The sequence below is a fragment of the Schistocerca nitens genome, chromosome 4, assembly GCF_023898315.1.
Source record: "Schistocerca nitens isolate TAMUIC-IGC-003100 chromosome 4, iqSchNite1.1, whole genome shotgun sequence".
Taxonomy (NCBI): Eukaryota; Metazoa; Arthropoda; class Insecta; order Orthoptera; family Acrididae; genus Schistocerca; species Schistocerca nitens.
In genome coordinates this window covers 271,288,047-271,302,329 of record NC_064617.1, presented here as the reverse complement: position 1 = coordinate 271,302,329, position 14,283 = coordinate 271,288,047, and positions in this window count along the sequence as shown.

Sequence of the window (14,283 nt, the reverse complement as noted above, 5' to 3'; positions counted from 1 at the left end):
AGTTTTTCTCGACCGAAGTATTACGAAGTCGAACGATTTCTTGATGAAGACGTAAAATTACCTCCTACCGATATCATTGGTATCCATTTGTCTATTGTTAGTAGCACGGTTTATATCAAATTGCGTGACCCAGAATTGTGCGATCAAATCATCGAGTCATGTGGCGGTACCTATAAATTTCGACACAGTGACGGGAATGTGGGTGAGGTGACTGTTGTCCACGCTGGTCTTGGTATTCGCACCGTCAGGATTTTCGAGTTGCCTTTTGAAATCACGGCAGAACAAATCAATGCCTCTATTAAGTCCTACGGCAAAATTATCAGTAACATTGCCGAAAAGTGGGCCTCGTTCCATAAGTACCCGGTCTTGAATGGTGTGCGACAAATTAAGATCGAATTGCAACGGCATATTCCATCCTACCTAACGATTTGTGGATATAGGGCGATAATAATGTATGAGGGACAGCCCCGTACATGTTCAGGCTGTAATTCCACGGGACACGTCCGGGCACAGTGCATCCAACGACGTGTAACACAGCTGCCTGCGGGTGAACTAGGCACTCCCTCGCAACCGACAATATTACCGACTACTTATGTAGCGGCGGTCCGTGCAAATACACCCACGGCGCCGGCTGTGGACGTGGGACTTAGTGTGGCCGATATTACGAATGACGGAGATGTACCTATGGAAATATCTACCACTAAGGAAGTTTTGCCGGCCACTGGCTTACTAGACGCGGTGCCCCGTGACGCCTCCCGTGAGGAAGCTCGGGTCGACGGCGCAGAGGCAGCTACTACCGATGTTGACAGACGACACGAGACAGGGACTCTTCCTCTTTCTTTAGAGAATGCGGAAGTCGCCGTCGGTAGGTCCTCCCCGAAAAAGCACAAGAAACGTCGGATCGCTCGTCCTGAGGCAGCCCAATCGGCGCCCCTCTTGCGTGAAAAGGCCAAACACGCAGGCCGCATGATCTGCGATGACACTTCGGGGACCGACGATTGTCTTCCGTCGTTGGTCTCACCCATGAATATTGACGATGATGTCTCCAACCTTGACACGGGGAGGGCAGAGACTTGTGCACCACCGCGGACGGTCCAAGTGCCGGATGCGCAGGGTGACGGCCCGCTATGCGGTTCCGGACCCGCCACAGCAGACGCGACAACGGCTGTGTCTGTCGTCAATTGGGCGGATGACACTGAAGATATGGCCGGCACTCCCGAGCGTGACGAACCGATGGCAACTGGTGATACGCTGCTTACGCCTCGGCGCAATGCAGCTTCCACGGACGGCGACGTTTAGACTTATTCGACCTCCGAAGCGGACGACTGCTGAAGAGATAAAAATCTTACCTGTTTCCATCTGAAGATGACTAGTCGTCCCATATCGCTCCGTTCACGACAATCCTATAAGATTGCTACTATGAATGTCAACCGCATTGTCTCTCAAGCAAAAATCCACAGCCTTCGACAGTATTTACGGGCCGCTGATATAGATATTCTGTTCGTACAGGAAGCACTGACTCCACTCCTGGCCGACGTCCCCGGTTATGACGCCATTGTCAATATAGGGACGGAGGCCGGTACCATCATTCTGTATCGGGAAGGCATTGAATGTTCTTGTTTGTCCATGTTACCTACCGGACGAGGCATTGCCGCCCAGTTCCATGATGTACACCTTCTTAATGTGTACGCCCCTTCCGGTTCCAGCGCGCGAGCGGCGAGGAGGGAGTTTTATACTGGAGAGATAGCGACTTTAATCACAGACTTGCGCCTGCGTATTATTATGGGTGGTGACTTTAACTGCGTTTTGCGCCGCTCCGATCAAACGCCGAATTTTAACTTCAGTCAGGAACTGCTGACACTGGTCACGGAATTGCAGTTAGTCGACACGTGGGAGACCTTACACCCAGATGAAGTTGCCTTCACTCACTTTACGCCGACGTCTTCTAGCAGGTTAGATCGCATATATGTGCACCGCGGTCTTTTAGCCGACGTGGGAACTTGCGAATATTGGCCCGTTAATTTCAGTGACCATATCGCTTACCACACCGTCTTTAATCACTCCCCGCAGAAAGTTTACAGAGGCTTCGGACGATGGCAACTCAACTGTCGCCTCTTACAAGACGCCACTTTAGAGCGTGAGATACGGTCAGTTTGGCATTCCGTAACATCACGCAGGCCCACGTACCCCACGTGGACTGATTGGTGGACGCTTCATGCAAAGAGGAAACTCATCACTTGCCTCAAACACCACGCCAGGATTCGCGCGCGCGGTGAGAAGGAAATCACTGAGTTCTATTTCTGCGCCCTACGAGAATTGTACCGGGATTATCATCAGGTGCCTAATAACATCATGCACGTACGCAGACTCCAAGCGAAAATTACATCCTTGATGGGACGGAACGCTATCGGCCACCAGATTCGTGCCCGTGACTTCACCAACTTGCCGCAACAGCAGACGTCTGTTCACCATATCGTCCAACAGTTACATGCGGCGCGCAGGAAACTTATTCACAAGTTGCAGGATGCAGACGGTGCTTTTTATACCCAACACCGCGACATCAAAAACCATGTCGCCAACCACTTTGCCGCTCTTTACACCCGTGCGGGTGTACCACATGAGAAAGTGCGAGAATGGTATCACTCTGGACACCCACCGTACCGCATTACCGACGACCACAATCGGGACTTGCTCACTCCCTTTACCAACGAAGAACTAAAGGATGCCCTGCTTGCCGCACCACGAAATAAATCTCCGGGCACGGACGGGCTCTCTGTCGAGTTTTACGTCAAATATTGGCCTATGTTAGGGGACGGACTCACGGAGATGTACAATGAAATACTACGTGGGATTGCTCTGCCCCAAGCCTTCACAGAGGGGTTAACTGTTTTACTACCTAAGACGCCGACGCCGACCACCACCAAAGATCTGCGGCCCATTACTTTGCTCAATGCGGATTTTAAACTTCTGACGCGCGCCCTCAATGCCCGATTACGGCAGCTGTTACCCGATCTTCTGGGACCATACCAAATGAGTGCGATCCGTGGTCGCTCACTGTCCACCATTTTGGCGCTGTATCGGGATCTCGTCTCCCTCACCTGGGACACCCGCACTCCAATGGCCATAGCCTTTCTCGATTTTGACAAGGCTTACGATCGGGCTGACTATCATTATCTCAGTAGCGTGATGGAAACAATGGGCTTCAGTCTTAATTTTATCCACCTCATCAACAACTGTATCAGTGGTACACGTACACGGTTCCTGATCAATAATACATTGACGGAGTACATCCAGCTCTCACGGGGTATCAAGCAAGGCTGCCCTCTCTCAACGACGCTTTATGCGATCCTCATGGAACCCTTGTTGCGCCGCCTACATCATAGCCTACCTGGATTCCAGTTTTATGGTGTCAAGTCTGTGGTCCAAGCATACGCCGACGATGTCAGCGTGCTCCTTAATGATGTTCGCGATGTCACCGCAGCGCATTCTTGAGGAATTCCAAAGAGACAGTGGTGCACTGTTAAACGTCAATAAATCCGCCGTCTTAACGCTTGGTCAGGAACGACCGCTCACAGGCGACGCTTGGCTGCCTTGTGTACAGACTAGAAAACACCTTGGTCTCTACGTCACGGCCCGGCCACTGGACATGTCTCACAAAAATTGGCTACCCAAAATTCAGGCGATAAAAGCACTCCTGCGCGACCAAAATATGCGACACCTCGATCGTTTGCAGCGAGCCTTTTTCGTCAACTCTTATGCCCTCTCCAAATTACAGTTTGTTGCCGCCGTCCTACCCATGCCAATCACTGTCGCAAGATCACTTCTAGCGGCTGCCGCCTGGTACGTCTGGAAGCTCAATATTTTTAAGGTTTCCTTCACCACGACAGCATTGCCTTGCGATATGGGAGGCCTAGGCTTGAAGAACCCCGGCATTCACGCCCTGGCGCTGTATCTGAAACGCTCACGGCGGATACTCACCGCCAGCGAGGACACCGTGACGAAGCGGCTCTATCAGCTGTCCCGCCCTTGCAACTTATCTCCGCCTGTGGACATTGGCCACGTCAGCCCGCACTTTCAGCATATAGCACTGTATTATGTTGAAAGTAGCTATCTCGACGACGAGCTTTTCAAGAAGCCGACAGTTCAACTGTACCGCCACTTACTTCGGCCGTCACTGCCTGGCCCCTTGGAAAAGAAGTATCCGGCGTGCAATTGGTCCCTCGTTTGGACTAACATTCATAATCCGACGCTTCCGACAGATGTTCGCTCCAAATGGTATGACGTGGTCACTGAAACTGTTCCGACGCCAGAAAAGCGGCACAGGATTAATCTTGCACCGAGTCCCTACTGCGACTTGTGCCACATGGTTGCGACTCTTGCACATCTGTTTGTCTGCAAAGACCAAGTGCACATCTGGAACTGGACGCGCAAAAAACTCGCTGTGCTTAATCGGACTGCGCCTCATGCGATTCCGATCCACGATATTCTGCGGCCAGATTTCCGACTTTTCCCGGCTGCCAAACATAACAGTTATCTATGGCTCGTGGGACATTTTATCAACTATATTTTGTCCGGCAGTGCCCCTAATGTCTTAGATTTTCAAGTATATCTCTCAACCCAACACTGGCGCACAACCAACCAATATGGACACCGGTATCAGTCAACATTTCAAAATTTTCTTCACGTCGTACTTGAGATGCCATAGGACATGGACAGGTGGAACATCTCTTACAACAATTCGTCTTTCCTGTACTACAGTCGAAGGTTATACTCTCTGCAAAGACATTCATTTGTCCCCTGGAGATTATGCATATGGCAACGTTTGAATTTCAAGAATATTTCCTTCCCAGTAGCAGTTCTTTCGACGGCATCTATCATTTGGTGTATTTTGAATAAAACAAACCTGCAGAACAGAAGAAAGAAAACGAACAACGAAGATGGATAGAAAACAAACGAATAAACAACTTACAACGAACAACGAAATTAGACATAAAGGGAATAAACAAAACCAACATGCGGAAAATTAGTAGAACCAAAAAAAAATGGATACGGAAAGAAATTTCAGTGTTTTCTTTTACAGTAAAAACATCAAACATTACAACAATGCATCTACTAAAAAAAACATAAAAAAAGTAAAAAAAGCAAAAACAGAAAAAGAAAAAAAGTGGTTAAAAACAAAAAAAAGTGGTAGTGTGTCTGCTTAAAAAAAAAAGTGGTTAAGAAAAAAAAATAAAAAAAATGGATAAGGCGTCGGACTTCGGATCCGAAGATTGCAGGTTCGTATCCTGTCAAAATAAAAAAAAAAAGTAGTAAAAAAAAAAAGTCGTAGAGCAAAAAAAAAAAAAAAAAGTTGGTAGAGCGGTGGACTGGAAAAAATAAAAAAAAAGGGGTATGATTCCTGCTTTGGGTGCAGGAGGTCCCGGGTTCATATCCCGGACAGGCCCTACTTTTCACTTTCGCGACAACCAAGCACTACGATAAACTTGCGATTCTCTGAAAGTAAGCCATGCAACAGGACAAACTGCATGTCGGGCCACCGGCCCATCAGACTCTCAGGTGCGTCTTGCGGAAAGCAATCTACGTGCCAGGATTAACCCGTCTTCGCTTACTTATATCTATACGTAAAGACTGGCACGTACAACGATTCTATTAGTTTCCCAGGAACTAGTACATCGCATGCAAGTTTGTTAAATGCATGCGCATGCAGCACACAAAAGGGTGAGATGTCTTTCCTGCTGGGAGAAACAGCTGAGGTCGTCTTCTCGCAGTTGAGCCCCTTACGACCCGTTATTAATCCTAGTAGCAAAAGCATAAGCATTTGCAGCGTTCCCCATTCACGTGTAAAATAAAAAAAAAAAAAAAAAAAAAAAAAAAAAAAAAAAGTGGTAGAGTGTCTGCTTCGCATGCAGAAAGTCCTGGGTTCAAATCCCAGCTCCTCCAATTTTTGTTTCTCCGTGCAGCAGTACACGAAAACTTTTGCCTATCACCATATTCTATAAAATTCAGTGTACAAGATTCTTCCCCCAATCAAGTGGATTTCGTACAGTTCGACCGCATGGCGGGACCAGTCTGGCTTTAGCTGCCGCAGCGGTCGCACGCTCCTCTAGTTGCTCCGTGTACGTCAGTGTTTACGCCAGTGTTTTCGTGTTTTGTGTTCGTTTATTGACGTTTTGCACGTGAATTAAGCGTTATCAATTGTGCATTTGGTTTTCTTTCGTGTCATCATTCTACGACGTGCCGTTGGAATTTCGGCGTTGTCTGAGATTTCTTCGCTGCAGAACACCATGGCAACCTCCGTGCGAAAAAACACCGTGATTTTCTCCTTCGACAAGTACACCCGTCGAGTACAGCCCTCTGCACTGGAAATACACGACTGGATTACCGAGGTAATTGGCCTTCATTCTGAATCTGTTCATACGATGCAGCTTGACTCTGATGAATACTGCATTTTTGTAAAGTTTAACGATTCCGTGAGTGTAGACCGCTTTCTGGCAAAATATGGTTATGAAACGGAATTTATCCACCGTGATGGTACTAAAAGTACTGTCAAACTCCGGAATTCCGAGTCTGTAATTAGAATTGTTAGGGTGTTGAATATTCCCATAGAAGTAGACAATTCGAAAATTAAAGATGCCCTTTCAAAGTATGGGGTTGTCAGGCAAATAGTCAACGAAAGGTGGGCTTCACGTTTCAAGCTGCAGTACTTTAACGGCATTCGCTCCGTGGAGATGGAAGTGAAAGCAAACATTCCCTCCCACATCTTTGTTGACGGGCACAAGGCGCATGTTATGTACTCAGGGCAAACCCCTACATGTCATGTATGTAACGAGTCTGGTCACCTCCGTCAGGACTGCCCTCGCCGTGTATTTGTGCTAACAAATAACCTTACGCAACGCCGGAAATTAACACTCAACGATTTGTTGCCAGCCAGTAATACAACAGAGCCGGCGGCGGTCGTGGATCCTGTTACTATCTCTGACAATGTTGCACTTCCTGTTAATGACTTTCCGTCCTTAAAACCTGCATTAACTGCTGAACTTCCGTCCCGTGACAGCGAGATTCCCACAAAAAAGCGTCCTCTAGAGGAAACTGAAAAAAATGTAGATGAGGACTCTTCCTGTGAAACACCCGTTGCCAGGAGGCCGAAGCCTAGTCCTGAAGATCTGTTGGAAGTGGACAACGAAGATGGAATGACGGTCGATGTGGCTCCCACTTCCGCACATGGACTTACACCGCCACGGACAGATAGTGACGCAGCGGGTAGTGACTTTCCACGGAAATGTGACCCTGAGCCTGAGGTCACGGCTGAAATACCCGCATCCAGTGCACAACCCATACAGTGCGAACCGTACGAGGAAGTACCTAGTAAACAACCTGCTGACTCCGAAGCGCAACGCCGCGCCGAAGGAGGAAATAAACACGCATCGCCGCCTCGACAGCACGACAACACAACAGACACCACGCCGGAACCAAACATTGACGACTCGCAAGCCCCGGCCGTTGTCCCCTGCAGCCACCGCCGGCGGTTGCGACCGACACCGGGTCTTACTGTCACGCGTCCTCACGCGAAAGCTCCATCAGAGAAGAAAGACATCAAGAAACAGAATATTAAATATGAAGTCATCAGGGCCAACACTGACGTGGAGAAAGAGAATGGCCGCAGTGACTTATAGAAATGCATTGTCCGGATTTCAGGATACTTTTCTTCTCAAGCTCTTTGTTTCAAAGCAGTGCAACTTTTACTAGGAAGTTAGTCCATGTAATGGGCACGCAGCTTGTAAAGGTCGTGCGTTGTGGGGCAGCACGTTTGCTGCTATAATCATACCGAACCTCATCCCAAATAGCTTCTTCCGGTATGTCTGTGCTGCAAGCTTATAGCATTACTACTATTAACATTAATAAAATACAGTCACCCTTGAAATTGGCAGCACTAAAAGAATTCTTGTACCAGTCCGGAACAGATATCGCTTTGCTACAAGAAGTTGCGATAACGGAATTTCGGATCCCAGGCTTTTTTGAAATTGTTAATGTTTCTACGGAAGCCAATATCGGTACAGCCATTCTTATAAGGGAAGGCATTCCGGTGACTGAAATCGAACGACTAGAATCAGGTAGGGCCATAGGCATAAAAATTTTCGATGTAACAGTGCTTAACCTTTACGCCCCTTCAGGAACTTCCCACAAATTGGATCGTGTGAAGTTTTTTCAAGATGAACTGATCTATTTATTGAGGAAAAATCCGTGTTCTCTTATACTAGGTGGAGATTTTAACTGTGTTTTAAACCAGAAAGATCAACAACCCAACTTCAACTACTCGCCACAGTTAAAAAAGTTAGTAAGTGATCTCCACCTTAAGGATGTGTGGGAACTTCAGCATCCGACGTCAGTCGGGTTCACGTATATAACCAGCCACTCCCGCAGCAGACTAGATAGAATTTACGTGTCACCAAATTTGCAAAATTCTTTATTAAACGTTGAGACTATTCCTGTGTATTTTAGCGATCACAGTACACTTTTAACTTGCTTTAATCTAAGTGTACAGCCAACCCGTCGATTCAGAGGCCAATGGAACTTAAATATTTCTGTTTTAACTGACGACGAACTGGAACAGGAAATAAGGTTTGCGTGGACTATGTGCCTCCGCACAGTAGACAAGCACCCAACAGTCATTGACTGGTGGACAAGGAGGGCTAAACCAAAGCTGCGGAAAGTTGTCATGCAGTATAGTGCAGCGAGGCACAGGGAGTTGAGGAATACAATGGAGTTTTATTATAAAGTTTTAAGGGACTTATATCAACAAGCCCATGATGGCGTAATTCGTCTGCATGATATCAAAAAAATTAAAGCCAAGTTATTAAGCATTAAACGGCAACAGATGGAGGGACTCAAAATTAAATCGAAAGCCACATCAGTCGTAGCAGATGAAACAGCTTCTCTGTATCACTTGGTGCGGCATGCTAAGAACAGACGTCTAACTTTCATTGATGAAGTCCAGACGCATACTGGTACGAGGCTCACATGCCAGAAACAAATACTGGACGAAGTCCACAGGTACTATGAAACCCTATATGCCCCTACCACAGTGGAAGATGCAGCTCTCGAGGACTTTCTCAATATTTTAGGTCCACAATTGTCGGGCACAGACAACGCTGACATCCTGTCACCTATTACTACAGATGAAGTGCATGAGGCAGTGCGTAACTCACCTCTCAACAAATCTCCGGGATTTGATGGCCTCCCTGTGGAGTTTTATGCCCGCTACTGGTCTATCATTGGGGACAAGATCACTTCCATGGCAAATGAGGTCCTGAACGGACAACCGATCCCTGCAGAGTTTAAGGAAAGTAAAATAATACTGATTCCTAAGAGTAAACGCAAAACCAACTTAAACAATTTTCGGCCTCTTTCGCTACTAAATTCTGATTACAAAATAATTTCGCGTATTATCAACAAAAGACTCTCTGCCTATTCCAACAAAATATTGAGTCATTACCAATCTTGTTCTCCGACCAGAACGATATTCGAAAGTCTATCTGCATACAGAGACGTCATTGCAATTACCTCCGTGACAAGTATAAAATGTGCGTTAATCTTTATCGATTTCAACAAAGCTTTTGACCGTGTTAGTCATAGATACCTCTTTGCGACGCTGTCAAGAATGGCTTTCCACCCCCATATTGTGAACATGATAAGGAATATTGCAACGGGTATAAATGCGAAAATAGCAATCAATGGCCAAACATCTAAACCCATACAGATAAGGCGAGGGGTTCCACAGGGCAGTCCCTTATCAATGTTTTTATTTTCCGTATCTTTAGAGCCCTTCCTCCGCACTGTCCACGCAAGATTAACAGGCCTAACATTGAGTGGTGAGAAAACTGTCATACGAGCCTATGCTGATGACGTGGGCGTTGTAATACGGAATAAGGAGGAGGCTGTTACACTGGAAAGAGAAATCCAAAGATATTGTCTAGCGTCGGGAGCGACAGCAAATGAAAACAAAAGTCAAATATTGAATCTACGGGGCCTCGATCACCTTCGACTGGCATGGGCTAAACAAGACACCAAACATAAAACTTTGGGCATAACCTTAATGGCATGTCCGATGCGGATGGCTGCTTTTAACTGGACGGAAACTAGGAGGAAAGTTCATGGTGCTGTAATGGAGAACATCCATCGAACTATGGACCTGGTGCAAAAAGTCAGATTCATCAACTCATGCGTTTTGTCTAAAGCGTATTTCACTGCGCAGGTCTTTCCGATCCCTAAACTAGTAGCGAAAGGGATCATGTCCACTGTTACCAATTATTTATGGCGAGGAGACATATTCAGGGTTGGTGCGACTACGGTTATACTGGATGTCAGAAACGGGGGCCTCGGTTTGGTGGATATTCGCAATAAAGCGTCTGCTCTGTTCCTCAAACGGACTTTCCATATACTCAGAGAACTTCCACAATGTATAACCGCAAAGCTCTTTGAGGCTGTGACACCCCATAGCCTGCAAGCACCGATTGATGTGCGAAGGATTAATGCCCGTCTGCAGTATGTGAGGCACTTTTTCCTCGAAGCAAGTTATCTTAGTGACGCAATCAGACGCAACACACGTATCACAGCGCGCGACATCATACTTGAAAGGAAGTTCAATGAGGGTAGAAACAAAATTGAAACGAAATTCCCAAATTGTGACTGGACAGCTGTATGGCGGAACATCAACTATGCCGGGCTATCTACAGACGCTATTTCCGCATGGTACAAAACAGTTAATAATGTCATCAGCACCAACGAGAGACTATATGGGATCGGTTTAAACCAGACACACCTTTGTGGAAAATGCAATCTGGTGGATACACTCGGCCACAGATTCACCTGTGGTGGCCATGTGCATAACTGGAATTGGATCAGGCAACAAATCGCCTTTCTCACCAGAACCTCTACGCAATATATAACGCCATCGCTCCTCCTGAGACCGGACATGACATACTTTCCGAAATTAAAAACCAACGCCATTAGCTGGTTACTGGGAAAATATGTTAGTTATGTCATCAACACATTTGGGTCGGACAACGAGATCGAGTTCCGCGTTTACATGAAGTGTGAATATGCAAAAATCAGCACGTATCGCAACCACAAGAAGCACTATGGCAACATGCTGAAGATCATTTTTGAAAAAATGGGTGTTGGTTAAATATGTGGAACCACTACAACACCTTGCACGAGGACGAACACAAGAAAAATACCAGTCACTTGGTTCCTTATTATTATTTACTTTTACCTTGCTTCAGGAACTTTCTATTATTTTAATTTTTTTTTATCAGTGTTCCGTTCCTACTCAGTGAAGAGTTTTTCTTTGTTTTTCTTACATCGGAGAATGGGACTATTGTGTTACGATTTCTGCACACTTAGTGTTATGAAAAAAAAAAGTGGCAAAAAAAAAAATAAAAAAAAAATGGTGTAATGGTTAGCACTCTGGACTTTGAATCCAGCGATCCGAGTTCGAGTCTCGGTGGAACCTGACGCTGTGTTTTGCGATCGTTTCTAGAAATGTGTACGAGCCGGTAGTTGGAATTGTATATGCAGAATTTTAGCTACGATCATGTAATGCAAATTGTTAATTGCAGTCCACACGTGAATGGGGAACGCTCCAAATGCCTATGCTTCTGCTACTAGGATTAATAACGGGACGTCAGGGGTTCAACTGCGAGAAGACGACCTCACCTGTTTCTCCCAGCAGGAAAGACATCTCACCGTTTTGGGTGCTGCATGCGCATGCATTTAACAAACTTGCATGCGATGTACTAGTTCCTGGGAAACTAATAGAATCGTTGTACGTGCCTGTCTTTATGTATAGATATAAGTAAGTAAGTAAATTGTTAATTGCAGTCCACACGTGAATGGGGAACGCTCCAAATGCCTATGCTTCTGCTACTAGGATTAATAACGGGACGTCAGGGGTTCAACTGCGAGAAGACGACCTCACCTGTTTCTCCCAGCAGGAAAGACATCTCACCGTTTTGGGTGCTGCATGCGCATGCATTTAACAAACTTGCATGCGATGTACTAGTTCCTGGGAAACTAATAGAATCGTTGTACGTGCCTGTCTTTATGTATAGATATAAGTAAGTAAGTAAATTGTTAATTGCAGTCCACACGTGAATGGGGAACGCTCCAAATGCCTATGCTTCTGCTACTAGGATTAATAACGGGACGTCAGGGGTTCAACTGCGAGAAGACGACCTCACCTGTTTCTCCCAGCAGGAAAGACATCTCACCGTTTTGGGTGCTGCATGCGCATGCATTTAACAAACTTGCATGCGATGTACTAGTTCCTGGGAAACTAATAGAATCGTTGTACGTGCCTGTCTTTATGTATAGATATAAGTAAGTAAGTAAATTGTTAATTGCAGTCCACACGTGAATGGGGAACGCTCCAAATGCCTATGCTTCTGCTACTAGGATTAATAACGGGACGTCAGGGGTTCAACTGCGAGAAGACGACCTCACCTGTTTCTCCCAGCAGGAAAGACATCTCACCGTTTTGGGTGCTGCATGCGCATGCATTTAACAAACTTGCATGCGATGTACTAGTTCCTGGGAAACTAATAGAATCGTTGTACGTGCCTGTCTTTATGTATAGATATAAGTAAGTAAGTAAATTGTTAATTGCAGTCCACACGTGAATGGGGAACGCTCCAAATGCCTATGCTTCTGCTACTAGGATTAATAACGGGACGTCAGGGGTTCAACTGCGAGAAGACGACCTCACCTGTTTCTCCCAGCAGGAAAGACATCTCACCGTTTTGGGTGCTGCATGCGCATGCATTTAACAAACTTGCATGCGATGTACTAGTTCCTGGGAAACTAATAGAATCGTTGTACGTGCCTGTCTTTATGTATAGATATAAGTAAGTAAGTAAATTGTTAATTGCAGTCCACACGTGAATGGGGAACGCTCCAAATGCCTATGCTTCTGCTACTAGGATTAATAACGGGACGTCAGGGGTTCAACTGCGAGAAGACGACCTCACCTGTTTCTCCCAGCAGGAAAGACATCTCACCGTTTTGGGTGCTGCATGCGCATGCATTTAACAAACTTGCATGCGATGTACTAGTTCCTGGGAAACTAATAGAATCGTTGTACGTGCCTGTCTTTATGTATAGATATAAGTAAGTAAGTAAATTGTTAATTGCAGTCCACACGTGAATGCGGAACGCTCCAAATGCCTATGCTTCTGCTACTAGGATTAATAACGGGACGTCAGGGGTTCAACTGCGAGAAGACGACCTCACCTGTTTCTCCCAGCAGGAAAGACATCTCACCGTTTTGGGTGCTGCATGCGCATGCATTTAACAAACTTGCATGCGATGTACTAGTTCCTGGGAAACTAATAGAATCGTTGTACGTGCCTGTCTTTATGTATAGATATAAGTAAGTAAGTAAATTGTTAATTGCAGTCCACACGTGAATGGGGAACGCTCCAAATGCCTATGCTTCTGCTACTAGGATTAATAACGGGACGTCAGGGGTTCAACTGCGAGAAGACGACCTCACCTGTTTCTCCCAGCAGGAAAGACATCTCACCGTTTTGGGTGCTGCATGCGCATGCATTTAACAAACTTGCATGCGATGTACTAGTTCCTGGGAAACTAATAGAATCGTTGTACGTGCCTGTCTTTATGTATAGATATAAGTAAGTAAGTAAATTGTTAATTGCAGTCCACACGTGAATGGGGAACGCTCCAAATGCCTATGCTTCTGCTACTAGGATTAATAACGGGACGTCAGGGGTTCAACTGCGAGAAGACGACCTCACCTGTTTCTCCCAGCAGGAAAGACATCTCACCGTTTTGGGTGCTGCATGCGCATGCATTTAACAAACTTGCATGCGATGTACTAGTTCCTGGGAAACTAATAGAATCGTTGTACGTGCCTGTCTTTATGTATAGATATAAGTAAGTAAGTAAATTGTTAATTGCAGTCCACACGTGAATGGGGAACGCTCCAAATGCCTATGCTTCTGCTACTAGGATTAATAACGGGACGTCAGGGGTTCAACTGCGAGAAGACGACCTCACCTGTTTCTCCCAGCAGGAAAGACATCTCACCGTTTTGGGTGCTGCATGCGCATGCATTTAACAAACTTGCATGCGATGTACTAGTTCCTGGGAAACTAATAGAATCGTTGTACGTGCCTGTCTTTATGTATAGATATAAGTAAGTAAGTAAATTGTTAATTGCAGTCCACACGTGAATGGGGAACGCTCCAAATGCCTATGCTTCTGCTA